We start from the raw sequence: 16,318 nt of genomic DNA, 5'->3' as shown, positions 1-16,318 counted from the left end.
AAAGGGTGCCTAAAGGGAGAAAAATTATTTCTGTATATATTTCATTTAACCCTTTATGTAAATCTTTGCTTATTATCATTTTACAGACCTGGTGACTGATATTCATAGAGGTTAAGCAACTGTCCCAAGGTCACAGAGCTAAATCTTTGAACCCAGGTTGATCAGACTCAAAAATGCTTGCTCACTCAATCTCCAAGTGTTAATGTATGCAAAAAAGAGCCCCTCACTACTGATAGATGTTATAACATACAAACTAGAAAGGTAACTTCCCTGGTAAGCCCTCAACGCCCCAGATAAGCTCTGGTCACGCAGATGGCAGGAGCCTGCAGGCTGCCCGCTCTGAGACCCGGTTGTTGTGGTTTCGCTGGTCACTAGCTGAACACACACTGTGATGAGTGCCTTGTCCCTCATCCTGTTGACAATGTCAGCACACAGATTCGACCCCAGATTGTTGAACTTTCTGGTGAGATCAGTAGTGAACTGAAATAACGTCTCTAAACAACTTCTCTAAAGTACAAAGTTGGGTTTCCTAAGGTTTATGATTGGACTTTGTGTTTTATACCCTCAACAATTGGGCAAGGAAGCTCTTTGGGTCACAGTAGCAGGTGAGCCCCCAAATTGCACAGGGATGCAGAGGGACACAGCCGATTCGCAAAAGGATGCTGATGGCGGCATTTTATTTAATAGCTCCGAACTGGAAACAGCCCCAATAGCCATGGATAAGAGAATGAACAAACACGGTGTGGTGTGTGCTCCAGAATGGAGTAATACACAGCAGTGAAAACGAACGAACGACGGCTACGAACATCAACACGGTTGAGTCTTAAAAACAGCTTTGAATAAGAAAAAATAAGCTTCAGAAGAATACGTAAGCATGATTTTGGTTACGTAAAGTTAAAAACACGCATGGTTAAGGGATACATACACATGTGGTAAAATTAAAAAGCTAGCAGAGTAATAATAAGCGCATGACTCAGAAAAGTAGGGAGAGAGGGAGAGGAAGGAGATCCGGGCCGGGGCGCATGGGGCTTAGACATCTGTCACGTGCTACTCCTTGAGCTCGGTGGTGGACACGCAGGTTTCACAGGTGAGAACCCGTTTTACGGCTGCTCCTTACACCTTGCTCATGTATGGTAATTATAATATGTCATGTGCCCCTTGCAAAGGAAAACACGCAATGAACGTATTTGCTCCTCTGCAGCCATAGGTGTACGGTCTGCTCCTCGACACGAACACGCTCACCCAGGTCTTTCATTCATTCACGTTGCTGCACACAGACAACTGGACTTGTCCCCTCGCCTTGTCTCCAAAAAATATGAAGGGATTTTGTGTGGACAGAAGCTATTCTAGTCAGCGATTCGGCTTTGTGTTTCTCAAGGATACCTGATGACCTCTAAGTGGTGCTTTGTGAGATGCCCAGGGGCCAGAACTCACAGATTCAGTGAGAAAGTGAGAGCAGGTGCAAGAGCAAGAAGTGCACAGGAAATCGGTTTCTCACAATTACTGATGATGGTATTAGTATTGAGATAGATAGATAGATAATACATACATAGATGACAGATAGATGACGGATGGATAATAGATATAGATGATAGGTAGATAACAGCTAGATAGATGGATAGACAGGTGGATAGATGATAGATAGATGACGGATGGATAATAGATATAGATATAGATGATAGATAGATAAATAGATAATAGCCAGGTAGATGGATAGATAGATAGATGATAGATAATAGATACATAGATGATAGATAGATGATGGATGGATAATAGATATAGATGATAGATATATAAATAGATAATAGCCAAGTAGATGGATAGATAGATAGATGATAGATAATAGATACATAGATGATAGGTGATGGATGGATAATAGATATAGAGGATAGATAGACAGATAGATAATAGCTAGATAGATGATGGATGGATAATAGATATAGATGATAGATAGATAATAGCAAGGTAGATGGGTAGATAGATGATAGATAGATAATAGATACATAGATGATAGATGATGGATAGATAATAGATATAGATGATAGATAGGTATAAAATAGCTAGATAGATGGATAGATAGATAATGGATACATAAATGATAGATATATAGAGTCAAGCACTAAGGAATCAATAAATGGTTGAGAAATAACTGAAATTCCTAACAATAGTAAGGCAGCTAAGCCACCGAGGCACAGGCACACAGTAGGTTCCAAACTGCCCCTAGAGTGTGGCTGGTTGTTACACTCTGCCAACGCAAGGCATTGCCTATGTGAAGTAATGTTGGGTTTACCCCCACCTCCACCCCCAGCCCAGAGCTCAGGGGGTGGGAAGTCAACATTAAATAGATAAAGTTGTTTAAAGCGGACATTGACTTGACAGAAGAACTTTATTTGTTCTAAAGGAGAAAGAACGGGACTAGAAAATCTAAGCAAGCCCTGCCGAAGATAAATCCATATTCAAATAAACAAAGAATAGACTAGTTATGAAAAATAAATGAGTATAGGCAGATCAGTTTTCTCTCTTTTTCGAAAAACAGTACGTAGACCACAGGAGATGGTTTTAATTGAGTGAATTCTTGTGCTCATTCTGTACAGAAGTTTGTATATATGAGGGTCTTTAGAACTTGTTTTAATTTTTGTGGTCCTTCTGTTTATTGTAATACGTGTCCGCAAATGGTTCCCAATATGTGTTCTAAACGTTTAACTGAGGGAAGTGTAAAAAAAAAACCCAAATTAAGTTTTCTTGGTTTTTTTTCCCAAAGCTCAAGTCCTAAAAATCATTGTGGATGATGATTAAAAAAAAAAAAAAAAGTAAAAACAATGTTCGAGACCATGGGCAGTGTTCATGCCCCGACGTGACGCTGGGCATCCCGTGACCTCCCTGGAGAAGATCCTGGTCTCACCAATGTCTAATTTAAATCAACACAATCTATAGGACAACCATATGACATTTGTAGTCATGTGACTATCTGGGCCTTTATCTACACATATACCTATATAAAGGGTGCCTAAAGGGAGAAAAATTATTTCTGTATATATTTCATTTAACCCTTTATGTAAATCTTTGCTTATTATCATTTTACAGACCTGGTGACTGATATTCATAGAGGTTAAGCAACTGTCCCAAGGTCACAGAGCTAAATCTTTGAACCCAGGTTGATCAGACTCAAAAATGCTTGCTCACTCAATCTCCAAGTGTTAATGTATGCAAAAAAGAGCCCCTCACTACTGATAGATGTTATAACATACAAACTAGAAAGGTAACTTCCCTGGTAAGCCCTCAACGCCCCAGATAAGCTCTGGTCACGCAGATGGCAGGAGCCTGCAGGCTGCCCGCTCTGAGACCCGGTTGTTGTGGTTTCGCTGGTCACTAGCTGAACACACACTGTGATGAGTGCCTTGTCCCTCATCCTGTTGACAATGTCAGCACACAGATTCGACCCCAGATTGTTGAACTTTCTGGTGAGATCAGTAGTGAACTGAAATAACGTCTCTAAACAACTTCTCTAAAGTACAAAGTTGGGTTTCCTAAGGTTTATGATTGGACTTTGTGTTTTATACCCTCAACAATTGGGCAAGGAAGCTCTTTGGGTCACAGTAGCAGGTGAGCCCCCAAATTGCACAGGGATGCAGAGGGACACAGCCGATTCGCAAAAGGATGCTGATGGCGGCATTTTATTTAATAGCTCCGAACTGGAAACAGCCCCAATAGCCATGGATAAGAGAATGAACAAACACGGTGTGGTGTGTGCTCCAGAATGGAGTAATACACAGCAGTGAAAACGAACGAACGACGGCTACGAACATCAACACGGTTGAGTCTTAAAAACAGCTTTGAATAAGAAAAAATAAGCTTCAGAAGAATACGTAAGCATGATTTTGGTTACGTAAAGTTAAAAACACGCATGGTTAAGGGATACATACACATGTGGTAAAATTAAAAAGCTAGCAGAGTAATAATAAGCGCATGACTCAGAAAAGTAGGGAGAGAGGGAGAGGAAGGAGATCCGGGCCGGGGCGCATGGGGCTTAGACATCTGTCACGTGCTACTCCTTGAGCTCGGTGGTGGACACGCAGGTTTCACAGGTGAGAACCCGTTTTACGGCTGCTCCTTACACCTTGCTCATGTATGGTAATTATAATATGTCATGTGCCCCTTGCAAAGGAAAACACGCAATGAACGTATTTGCTCCTCTGCAGCCATAGGTGTACGGTCTGCTCCTCGACACGAACACGCTCACCCAGGTCTTTCATTCATTCACGTTGCTGCACACAGACAACTGGACTTGTCCCCTCGCCTTGTCTCCAAAAAATATGAAGGGATTTTGTGTGGACAGAAGCTATTCTAGTCAGCGATTCGGCTTTGTGTTTCTCAAGGATACCTGATGACCTCTAAGTGGTGCTTTGTGAGATGCCCAGGGGCCAGAACTCACAGATTCAGTGAGAAAGTGAGAGCAGGTGCAAGAGCAAGAAGTGCACAGGAAATCGGTTTCTCACAATTACTGATGATGGTATTAGTATTGAGATAGATAGATAGATAATACATACATAGATGACAGATAGATGACGGATGGATAATAGATATAGATGATAGGTAGATAACAGCTAGATAGATGGATAGACAGGTGGATAGATGATAGATAGATGACGGATGGATAATAGATATAGATATAGATGATAGATAGATAAATAGATAATAGCCAGGTAGATGGATAGATAGATAGATGATAGATAATAGATACATAGATGATAGATAGATGATGGATGGATAATAGATATAGATGATAGATATATAAATAGATAATAGCCAAGTAGATGGATAGATAGATAGATGATAGATAATAGATACATAGATGATAGGTGATGGATGGATAATAGATATAGAGGATAGATAGACAGATAGATAATAGCTAGATAGATGATGGATGGATAATAGATATAGATGATAGATAGATAATAGCAAGGTAGATGGGTAGATAGATGATAGATAGATAATAGATACATAGATGATAGATGATGGATAGATAATAGATATAGATGATAGATAGGTATAAAATAGCTAGATAGATGGATAGATAGATAATGGATACATAAATGATAGATATATAGAGTCAAGCACTAAGGAATCAATAAATGGTTGAGAAATAACTGAAATTCCTAACAATAGTAAGGCAGCTAAGCCACCGAGGCACAGGCACACAGTAGGTTCCAAACTGCCCCTAGAGTGTGGCTGGTTGTTACACTCTGCCAACGCAAGGCATTGCCTATGTGAAGTAATGTTGGGTTACAAAAACAAAAAGGCGGGAAGAAAGAAACAAACACTATGATTCCAATTCTATGAATGTGCGTATCAATAATGAAAAGTCAGAGAGGGGGGGAATTTAGAATTGGCCCAAAATGAGTTTAATACACTTTGCATCCATTTTACCTCGTTTGAAGTGGTTTATTTCCCCAATTTTCTATTCCCTTTTATTTTGAAATAATTTCAGGCTCATAGTAGAGCTTTAAAATAGTAGAAAGAGCTATCCTACCTTTCACCTCCATTGTTAACATGTCACGGCACTTGTGTTCTCGCTTTCTCTATATATATACATCTTCACATTACTTTTCTGAACCATTTGAGAATAACTGGAGACATTGCAGCCCTTTCTGCGAACTACTTCAGTGTGTATTTCCCAAGAACAGGGACTCTCTCTCACATAAACACATTATAATTATTAAAATCAAGAAGTTATCACTGATGAAATAATTATCTACTCATTTTTTTCCCCCATATTACCCAAAAAAAGTTCCTTATAGAAAAAAAGAATTCTGACTTAGAGCCCAATCCAGGGTCACATGTTGCTATGTCTCTGTAGTCTCCTGTAATCTAGAAATGTTTCCACTTTTTTCTTTAGTGGACTTTTTTCGGGGAACAGTTTTAAGAGTCACAGAAAAATTGAGAAGAAAGTACAGAGCTTCCATATACCCCCTGCCCATGCAAGCACAACCTCCCTGCGCGCAACATGCACCAAAGCGGTACCTTTGTTACAACTGATGAACCTATACTGACACAGCGTAGTCACTCAAAGTCCATAGTTTACATCATCGTTCACTCTTTTTTTTTTTTTAATTGGAGTATAGTTGCTTTACAATGCTGTTAGTTTCTACTGCACAGCAAAGTGAATCAGCTCTACGTATATGTATATCCCCTCTTTTTTGGATTTCCTTCCCGTTTAGGTCACCACAGAGCACTGAGTTCCCTGTGCTATACAGTAGGTTCTCATTAGTTATCTATTTTATACATAGTATCAACAGTGTATATATGTCAATCCCAATTTCCCAGTTCATCCCACCCACCCACCCTTTTCCCCCTTGATGTCCATACGTTTGTTCATTCTCTACATCTGTGTCTCTATTTCTGCTTTGCAAATAGGTTCATCTGTACCATTTTTCTAGATTCCACATATATGTGCTCATATACAATGTTTGTTTTTCTCTTTCTGACTTCACTCTGCATGAGTGTCTCTAGATCCATCCACATCTTTACAAATGACCCAAGCTTGTTCTTTTTTATGGCTGAGTAATATTCCATTGTATATAGGTACCACAGCTTCTCTATCCATCCCTCTGTTGATGGACATTTAGGTTGCTTCCATGTCCTGGTTATTGTAAATAGTGCTGCAATGAACATTAGGGTGCATGTGTCTTTTTGAATTATGGTCAGCATGATTCACACTTCGTGGTGTACAGTCTGTGGGTTTTGAACAAACTTATGACAACATTGATCTTACTAATATAGTATCATACAGGTGGTTTCACTGCCCCAAAAATCCTCTGTGCTCTACCTGTTCATCCCTCCCTCCCCCTTGCCCCCTGCCCAGAACTCTGGCCATCACTGATTATTTTACTCTCTCCAAAGTTTTACCTTTTGCAGAATGTCACATAGTTGGAACCATACAGTACAGTCAGCCCTCTGCATCTGTGGCTCCAAATCCACAGATTCACCCAATCCCTGATGGAAAATATTAGGAAAAAGACATTCCAGAAAGTTCCAACAATCAAAATTTGACTTTACTGCTCACCTGGCAACTATTTACATAGCATTTATATTGTATTAGGTATTAGAATCTGGAGATGATTTAAAGTATATGCGAGGACGTGTGTAGGTTATATGCAAATACTGCTTTATTTTATATAAGGGACTTGAGCGTCTGTGGATTTTGGTATCCAAGGGCCGTCATGGAACCTATTCCCGCAGATGCTGGGGGACACTGTAACTTTTCAGATTGGCTTCACTCACTTAGTGATAGGTTTCCTCCAGTCTTTTCATGACTTGATAGCTTTTTTTTTTTTTTTTTAGCACAGAATAATATTCCATCATCTGATGTACCACAGTTCATCGGTTCGTCTTACTAAAGGGCACCTTGGTTGCTTCCAAGTTTTGGCAAATATGTATAAAACTACTATAAATATCCACGCACAGGCTTTTGTGTGAACATAATTTTCAGTTCCTTTGGGTAACTACCAAGAGGTGTGATTGTTGGGTCATACAGTGAGAAACGGTAAAGTATGTTTAAATTAGTAAGAACCTGCCAAACTGTCTTCCAGGGTGGCTGTACCGTGTTGCACTCCCACCAGCGGCTGAGAGCTCCTGTTGCTCCACATCCTTGCCAGCATTTGGTGTTGTCAGTGCTCTGGGTTTTCACCATTTTAATAGGTGTGTTGTGGTGAGATGTTTCCATCGACATTTTAAAAGCATAAAAGTCTTTGTCCGTGGATCATATATCTGAGTCCATGGCTGAACTGGCTGTAACAATGACTGTGTCATAATTAAGTTGTATAACGAATTCATTGCTGGTGGGGTGATCTTAATTATCCATGAGTAACATAACCAGCTGAATCTTTATTCCAAGTTGGGATCTAGTACACCTGAGTTATCTACATAATTTAGTAGAAACTTTGGTCTCAATTTTTCATTTATTTGAGACCAAACATACACACATTCCTCAAATAACTGTATAATTATAGCCTGGGTATAATTTATTAATCAAATTATTTGATAATTTACATATACAGAGCCATCACAAAGTATTATTGTAGCATTACTAATAGCTACTATTTACTAAATGCTTAATAAGTGCCAGGCACCATTTCAGGGTTCTATCTGAATTTTTCTCACAGCAACCCTGGGAGGAAACTGCTGCTACAGTATCTCATGGATTTTAGGATACACGTTTCTGAAATCGAGACTTATCTTACAGTCAGTGGTGTTTCACAGTCCGTGTCACATTGACACAATCATTTTTCTCTATCTAGACACAACTTGGACCAAAAGCCTTTTGTTGATGCTTTCTGGTAGGAACAAGAAAGTACAGCATCAAGACTTGCAGAATGTCCTGAAGACAACAGTAGGACATTCTTGCAAGAAGTGCTCCAAATTCCACACTGCTGATGGCCCACATGATTATACTGTAAAGAAAAACATGGACACTGACAGCTCTGAGGTGAAAGCGATTCAGAAGAAGGACACTGAATGTGACCAACTTTTAGGAGAAGAATAAATAATATATGCATAAGAGTGATATATGATTTTCCAAAAAGTCTCTAAATAAATCTAAAAGATCTCTCAATAACATGAAATAAAAATTTCAATGCTAAGAAAGTATCATGTCAGTTTAACTGTCATTGTTTCTTGTGCATGTGTGTTTTTTGTTGTGGTACATCAATCAATAACGTATTTTACAATTGATGGCGTCTATGAAATACAGTACTCTTCCCATTGTTCAGAAGAGGAAACAGAGGTTGAGGGTGATTAAATAACTCACCAAGCAAGTAAAAGACAGAGTCAAGATCTTCACTCGGGTCTGACTGCACATCCCAGCTCTTAGCCAGTCTGCACCCCACAGCTCACAGCTCAGTTTTTGATATTATGGTGTCAACTTCCTTTGCCCTATGAGTCCCCTAATACAGAGCACTCACACAGATATCTGGCTGTGTCTCGAGGCAGTGCAGGTTAACCAGATACCTTCAAGACCATCAAGATAATCTTGGGAGCAAGGAACTGGCATTCCTGAGTTCTTTCTACTCATGGGACCATTTGCAAATTAAAACAACGGATTCTTTCAGTCTCTTTTAAGAAATACTCATTATCTCAGACAAGACCTAGGCCTCAGGTCTTTTTCTGGAATTTTGAAATGAAAATCAGAAGCAATATTAACATGCAAGATAGCGAGAATGTCTCTGTAAACTGAGTCAAGAAAAAATACAAGATATAAATTCAAGGAAAAGATGGCTTTGGGGAAAACATAAGCAGAATATTCTCGGCTTGTGTCCCCAGTGTTCCCCCCAAAACATTATGACCCACGAAGCTGCATGCTCACTGTTACTGCAGCTCGAATGGTGACGGCAAGGCACACACACAGCTTGAATGCTCTTTTTTTATTTGCTTCTTGTACCTCATAAATATGTTCAATTATTCAAATTAAATTGTATCGAAGCCAGCTCAGCCCCAAAGATAACATTTCCTGCCCTCCCAAGGTATTTTGCCCTATTTATCCCAGAACACAGTCAAAGAAAACATACTTTGAGAACTACTCTTGTTTTGCTGAAAGCAGAATGTACAACAAAGGACATTGAACTTAATTAACACATTAACATAATCACATCAAGCACAGACATAGCACTTGACAATAGGAAATTGGGTAAATCAAAGCAAATGATTTCAGCCCCACGCTTTATAATTAGACCAAAAAAAAAAAAAAAAAAAAGGATAGCTCAAATGCTGTCAGATGCATTTACTGTAGTTGTTCCTAATTTATGAGGTTGGAATTGTTGACACCAAAAGAGTGCTTAAATTTCTCTCCATATTTAAATCAGTCAAAAGTTTAAGCACACATACTTTCCTACTTAGAGGCTTCCTTCTGACCTCCTGTGCTAAATGTAGATGCTCTTCTGCTTTCAATAGCACCCCCACTGGAGCTATAATGCTATTGTGAGAAGTTTTACAATGAAAACACATGTTCATGCAGATTTCAACAACTCTTTACCCAAGAGGCAGAAAGTGGGCAGAAACCTGGTGGGAGTTTTCTAGGCTGAACTTGTCTTGTATTTTGGGTTTTTGTTGTTGTTGTTTGTTTTTAAATCTTTATTGAATCTGTTACAATATTGCTTCTGTTACTGTGTTTTGGTTTTTTGGCCGCGAGGCACGTGGGATCTTAGCTCCCTGACCAGGGGTCGAACCCACACCCCTTGCACCGGAAGGCAAAGTCTTAACCACTGGACCACCAGGGAAGCCCCTTGTCTTGTATTTTGTACCAGACTTTTTCCAGGAATTTGCATGTATTTACCATTCTCGGCTGCTTCTTCTCAACCTATTTAGGCGATTTGGAATTATAGGTCATTTTCTTAGTGGAGGCAGAAAAATGTGATAAACAGATGCTATTTTTGTGACAACTCAGAAGTTAACAGGCAAGAGACAGAACCCACAGACACTAGAGTGATATAACAAAACACAGGTGTTGGCATCACACAGACCTGGATCTGTCACTTCGTCGCTGTGTCACCCTAAGCAACTTGCTTAACCTTTGCATTTAAAGTGGGAATAATGACACCTAGTTCATTGCACTGTTATGGAAATCTGCCGAGACAGTATAGGTAACACAGCACCTGGTACATGGTAAACTGCTCACCAGATGTACTAGTCAGAACAAGAATGGGAAGGTCACTATGAGGATAAAACGTGAGAGGTGCTTTGAAGATGAATCCAAGGAATGGGCACGGGGTAACTCTGCAGAGCCAGCTCTTTGCTATGCACATCACAAAAGGAAAACTTCAGGACAAGCTCAGTCCCAGCTTTCCTTCTGAACCGCTTTGCCTCATCTAATTCCCGGCCCCTCATTAGATACTGTGTTCAGTCTCCCTGGTTGTTGTTTGATTATCCCTTAGACTCCGCTTCACCCTTTGGGTTTGGGGTTCCTTCCAATTCCTACGCTGGTTGAAATATTCCTTCAATGCTCCATTTCTTCCCTCTCTTCTCCCTCTGACCTCCCCCAGCACTTTATCTGCACCACTCTTCCAGATTTGGTGATATTTTGCCATTTCCATCGCTGTCTGTGCAACTTGAGCAGCGTCACTCGCTGGACAGTAAGCTTCTTGAGGGCAAAGGCTGCATCCCCCATTTATGTCCCAACCTGATGATTTACACTAGGGGGATGGTTTACCCAAGGCATGACTCACTTTCCCTGAGAACTGCCCATTGAGAGCAGAGTGCCCTGCAGTTGCCATGTTGCTATGTGGCTACAGTTGTTTGGATTTAGGGAAGACATACTTAAATGTGTGGGGCAGCCATTTTCCATCCTGTTCCTGGAGAGGCAGAAAAAGAAAAATGGAAGAAAGGCAAGAATGAAACGGACACGCAGGGAAAAAGAGATGGGGAGAGAGGACAGTTTGAGTATCTGAGGGCTTTCTGGCTCTTGGGTACCATGAATGGTCCTGTGACCACCAAGCCTTAGGGCTCCCCAAAGCATTCCAGAGCCCATCTCTATTTTTAGTCCTAAAGCCACTTGAGTTGTTTCCCTTAACCCGCAACCAAATAATTTTAATTAAGACAAATCTGCATTCAACAGAACTTCTGACTTTTCATTGTAAAATGTATGACGTTTTGTCCTAAAATTGGATTTGAGTTATATAAGAGTGGCCTCCCTTATCTTTGTGCCATTACAAGGACTGCTCTTTCTTCCTGCATTGCACAAGCTCATATTTTAAACTTGCTGGCATTCTTTCTGCACAGTCATTTGATTCAGTGTTTACATGCCTGCAGACCTCACCCACTGAGAGTCCTTGAAGGCAGGACTCTACAACCTGAATGCCTACGGCATGGAAGAGTTCATTCCCCTTTCCATCTGTAAATGCCAAATGGGCACTTTTCAGGTCTCCACACTTGAAGGTTTGCAAGAATGTGCCCAAACTGGTGTTTTGGGAGAGCATATGGCTGCTATGGGAGAAAATGCTGTTCTAGAAACAGTACTGAAAGATGGGAAGGGGTCTGTTTTCCCACCGTTCTATATTCTTGGACTTGAAGAATTCTCAAGCACTGTCTTCCAGGCAAATACTTTGTTCGTGATAACCAAAGAAAAAGAGCAACAGTTTGGTAATAGTCAATGAATAATTATATCGTTCATTTAAAAATTCTTAATATCACTGATGCATAATAAGAGACCATAAGTGTAAGTGAAAAATACCATATCAACTTTTTTCTGAATTGGGCATAGCATTCTCTACCCTTTTTTCTAGGCCAAATGCTAGCTGAAATTTTGTTTTCCAGCACAGTTTAAAACAGGTTCTAAAACAAAAATGCTTGACTTTGAAAACATATATCCACTGTGATTGAACGCATCACACACATTATTCATTGGGAGAAATTATAATTCTTCCTGGGGAGTTTTGGGGGGAATCTTGAAAACAAGAATAACCACTTATTGGGTGTCCATTCTGCTCCTGGGATCCTATGGGCATTATTGCTAACACATCTGATGACGCGGAGAACGTATTTTATCACTGCCCTTTATATTTGGGGAAATCGAAGATTGCCCAAGGTAATATAGCTGTAGCTTGAGATTGGCTACAGCATATTCATACATAGGTATTGGTAGGTGCCACAAATCTGGGCATCCCCCCCCCACCCCACAAACCCTCAGTGGCCAGTTGTTAAACATTTAGCCTCACATCACTGGCTGCCAAGCCCCTGGGGCTCCAGTGGCTTGAAATCCCAATGATTTGAAAGATCCTACCCAGGAGGTCAGCTAAACAGTCTAGTCTCCCCTTCTTTCTACCTTATATTCCTTTTTAAAATATTTATTTAGTTTGGCTGCGCCAGGTCTTAGTGGCATGCGTGCGGGATCTAGTCCCCCGATCAGGGATCGAACCCGGACCCCCTGCATTGGGAACGCGGAGTCTCAACCACTGGACCGCCGGGGAAGTCCCTCTCCCTTATATTCTGACGGGGCTGCTGGCCAAAAGCCTCATGGAGATAACTTCCATTTGCCCCCCACAGCTCCCAGATCGGGGGTGGGGGGGTCCCTGTAAAAGAGAAGTGATCACCACCTAGATTAGCAGTTCTCAAAGGGAGGCCCACACACCAGCAACATCAACACCACCCGGACACTTGTTAGAAAATTTCAAATTCTCAAGCTCTTCCCCAGACGTCTCAGATGAGAAACGCTAGGGGTGAGGCCCGGAAATGTGTGTTTTAACAAGCGCCCTAGGTGATCTTAATGCCTGCTCGACTTTGAGAGCCACGGGGCTAGGTTGTCATGATGAGGGTTGGGTCCAATCCATGAAAGGAGACAATACATTTAAAACCAAAACTCTGCGTCAGAGGATTGGAAAGAAGCTGGAATTGGAGGCAGGATGGCACAGCAGGTGGCTCAGGGTAGGTCTGGGGTTCTGTGAAGGATTGGCTGGCGTTCCGATCCTGGGTTTGGGGAGAAGCTGGTTAAATGCTATGCTGATCTCCCACCCCCTTCCCGCCCTGGTAACCATAAGTTTCTCTTCATCTGTGACTCCTCTGCTGCTTTGCAAATAAGTTCATCTGTATCATTTTTCTAGATTCCACATATAAGTGATATTATACAATATTTGTTCTTCTCTCTTTCTGACTTACTTCACTTTGTATGTATATATGCAGCACACACATATATATATATATATATATATATACACTACTATGTATAAAATAGATAACTAATGAGAACCTGCTGTATAGCACAGGGAACTCTACTCAGTGCTCTGTGGTGACCTAAATGGGAAGGAAATCCAAAAAAAGGGGATATATGTATATGTAGAGCTGGTTCACTTTGCTGTACAGCAGAAACTAACACAACATTGTAAAGCAACTATACTCCAATAAGAACGTTTTTTTTAATTAAAAAAATTAAAAGTAAAAAAGCAAAGCGTTTTCTACCAGCTATTTACCTGAGAGGGTCTTTGTGAGGATTTCATCACACACGTGTAAAAGGACACAGTAACTGCTGTCTTCCTTACCTCTTCCCTCCTCAGGAAGCAGGAGTGGATGCTAACAGGTCAGGGCTCATGTCTCCATACTCCTTTCTTGGTTCCATTTCTCACTTGTGTAATAAAACAGGGAAACAAGCTATCAGCTGTGAGAAGATGAACCCAGGAAGTATTTCTAGGCCAGAGCACCTTCGAGGTCCAATAATCCAAGCTGAGGTCAGCTAATGAGCTTGAGACTAAAATGACGGTTTCTTTACCAGCAGGAAGAACAGGTGGTGTTAGGCAAGGCCTCCTTGAACCATCAGGCACCCCAAGAGGCGCTGGAGGTTTATATCATAAGTCAAAGGCACTTCCAATCCAGTTGAAAAGGTTCAGGGCAAAAGACTTTCTCCTTTGAAAGTAGAAAAGGGCCCAGGACCCACAAGTTTAGCGTACTTCACCTGGGGCCAGCTCTGCGAGTTTGGGTCTCTGTCCATGGCTGCCTTCAGAATCAGGCCTTTCTAACTGTTCACCTCTCTCCTTCCCAGTGCTTCTGTGGCCTCTGCCAGTCTTAAAGTTGTAGTTTACACAGCTGTTTGCCCAACCTCAGATGTGGCATAGTTTCCGGGTGCTAGGCACAAAGCAGAAGTGCCCTTAGGTCCTTTAAAAGAAAAGCTGCTAAAAGGGACACAAGGACCAGAATAATCCTGAGACCCCTGAGGAGAAGAAATCAGGGTGGAGGGCTGTCTTTGACTATGGGAGGTTCTCAGGGCTCAGGGGTTCAAGGTCACTGGGGTCATGCCCACTGCTGGGAAGTCTTTTAATAGCTCTGCAGCTTGGTGTGTTGAGTGTCAAGTACAGAGGCCCAGGGAGCCCAGGAGGACCTCGGACAAATGCCTGACCCAGCAGTGGGGGAGATCTTCGCTAGGTGACGGTAATATTCCTGGGATCTTTATTCCGAGGATTTTAGTTTGTACACTCTTGAGTGTTAGGAGATAAGAAAGCTGGGACTAGGGAGGTTGCCTGAAGGAAGAGGCTCATTTCTCGCCCTTTGGGATTTTATTCAGGGCCCTTTTTCTTTTTGTTTTGTTTGTTTTAGCAAATAAAACTTTAAGCAGGATTAGTTGTTACTGTTGAATTTTCTAAGTTCATTTCTTACCCAGAAGTGAGATCTGGAGAGTCTGTTTTAAGCTCGTTCAGACAGTTCTTTGGTCTAGGAATAGGACAGTCTGTTCACAGCCAGTGATGACAGTGGGGAAAACTGAAAGACCAGGCAGGCTTTGCTGCAGATTCCTTGTCGTTTAGCGCCATCTCCTTCCCAAGTCTACCATCTAAACCACGCAGGACAGTGGGGCTCGTGGGAAATCAGAGGCCAGTCTCACAAGGGACCCTATAAAATGCAAAGCTCCCACTTTATCAGCATCAGAATTACCTGAAGATATTGCAAGAAATGCAGAGCCTCAGGCCTCCCACCCCAAGGTCCTGGGGAGCTGTTAGCACATGGACCACTTTCTAGCATCTTCCATGGGATTCCTACAGGCTGGGCATCCAGGGCCTCAGAATCAGGTGAAGGTGAGGACAAAAGAGAACTAATGGATTCTCACAAGGAAATTAAGTGGGGAGGGGTTGGGAAGTGAAGCAGGGGGGAAGAATAAAAGAAATAGAGCTGAAACAAGATCTAGGAAAGTACATCATTGGAAAGGATCCATACATTCTAACCATGGATCATGTGCTGGGCACAGCTGCAGTGGACAGGCCCAGGGCCAAGTGGCAGGGCGGCGTACAGTCATAAACCTGTTCTCCCTGCAGTGTCTGCTCCCAGAAGCCAAAACCCACCAAAAAAGAACCTCAAAAATGCCAGGATGTCCACAGGGGACAACACACAGCCAGACCTGCTGCAAGGGAGGTGGCCAGGCCCAGCCCTATGACCCCTGGCCCTGGGCACGCAGCAATTCTGGGAGGCTCCAGAAGAACACAGTGTGGTCTCAGGCCCCCCAACTAGGGATGAGTGCCCTGGGAGGACCCTCCAGGGCAGAGCCTCCAGCCTGGAAGAGTGTGACTGTCCTGACTGTCCTCCTCCCGGTTTTCGACCCCAGGCCCCTCGCCTGGGCGGAGGCAGGCACATGTGTGACCATCCCTCCCTCACCCTTCCCGAGTCACAGTCCAGAAGCATGATGGCTGACAACCCTCCGCCATCCACCTGTGGCACAAGCACTGCCAGGGGCGGCTGCTACCTGGATCTCCCGGGGTCTGGGTTCCCGGCCTCGCCCTCCTCAGCCACCAGCTTCCCCTCCTGTGGTTCGTCCCGGCAAAGCCCGGCGGCCCAGGGATATTGGGCAGGCTGGGCT

The 16,318-nt window shown here is 42.2% G+C and overlaps 1 protein-coding gene across 1 annotated transcript in view; it reads right to left on the bottom strand.

Annotated features, from left to right (window-relative positions):
* The window catches only part of ARNT2 (aryl hydrocarbon receptor nuclear translocator 2), a 215,893-nt gene extending 201,920 nt beyond the window's left edge, over positions 1-13,973 (bottom strand). The window contains exon 1 of the mRNA XM_024742784.1: positions 13,953-13,973. The gene's annotated coding sequence lies outside the window, so the exon portion shown is untranslated. The remainder of the gene's footprint in view (positions 1-13,952) is intronic.
* Between the last annotated feature and the right edge of the window lie 2,345 nt (positions 13,974-16,318).

The sequence above is a fragment of the Neophocaena asiaeorientalis genome, unplaced genomic scaffold (assembly GCF_003031525.2).
Source record: "Neophocaena asiaeorientalis asiaeorientalis breed wild unplaced genomic scaffold, Neophocaena_asiaeorientalis_V1.1 scaffold155, whole genome shotgun sequence".
NCBI classification, from domain to species: domain Eukaryota; kingdom Metazoa; phylum Chordata; class Mammalia; order Artiodactyla; family Phocoenidae; genus Neophocaena; species Neophocaena asiaeorientalis.
Note: the sequence above shows the minus strand (reverse complement) of the source record. Positions and strands in the feature narration are given on the sequence as shown.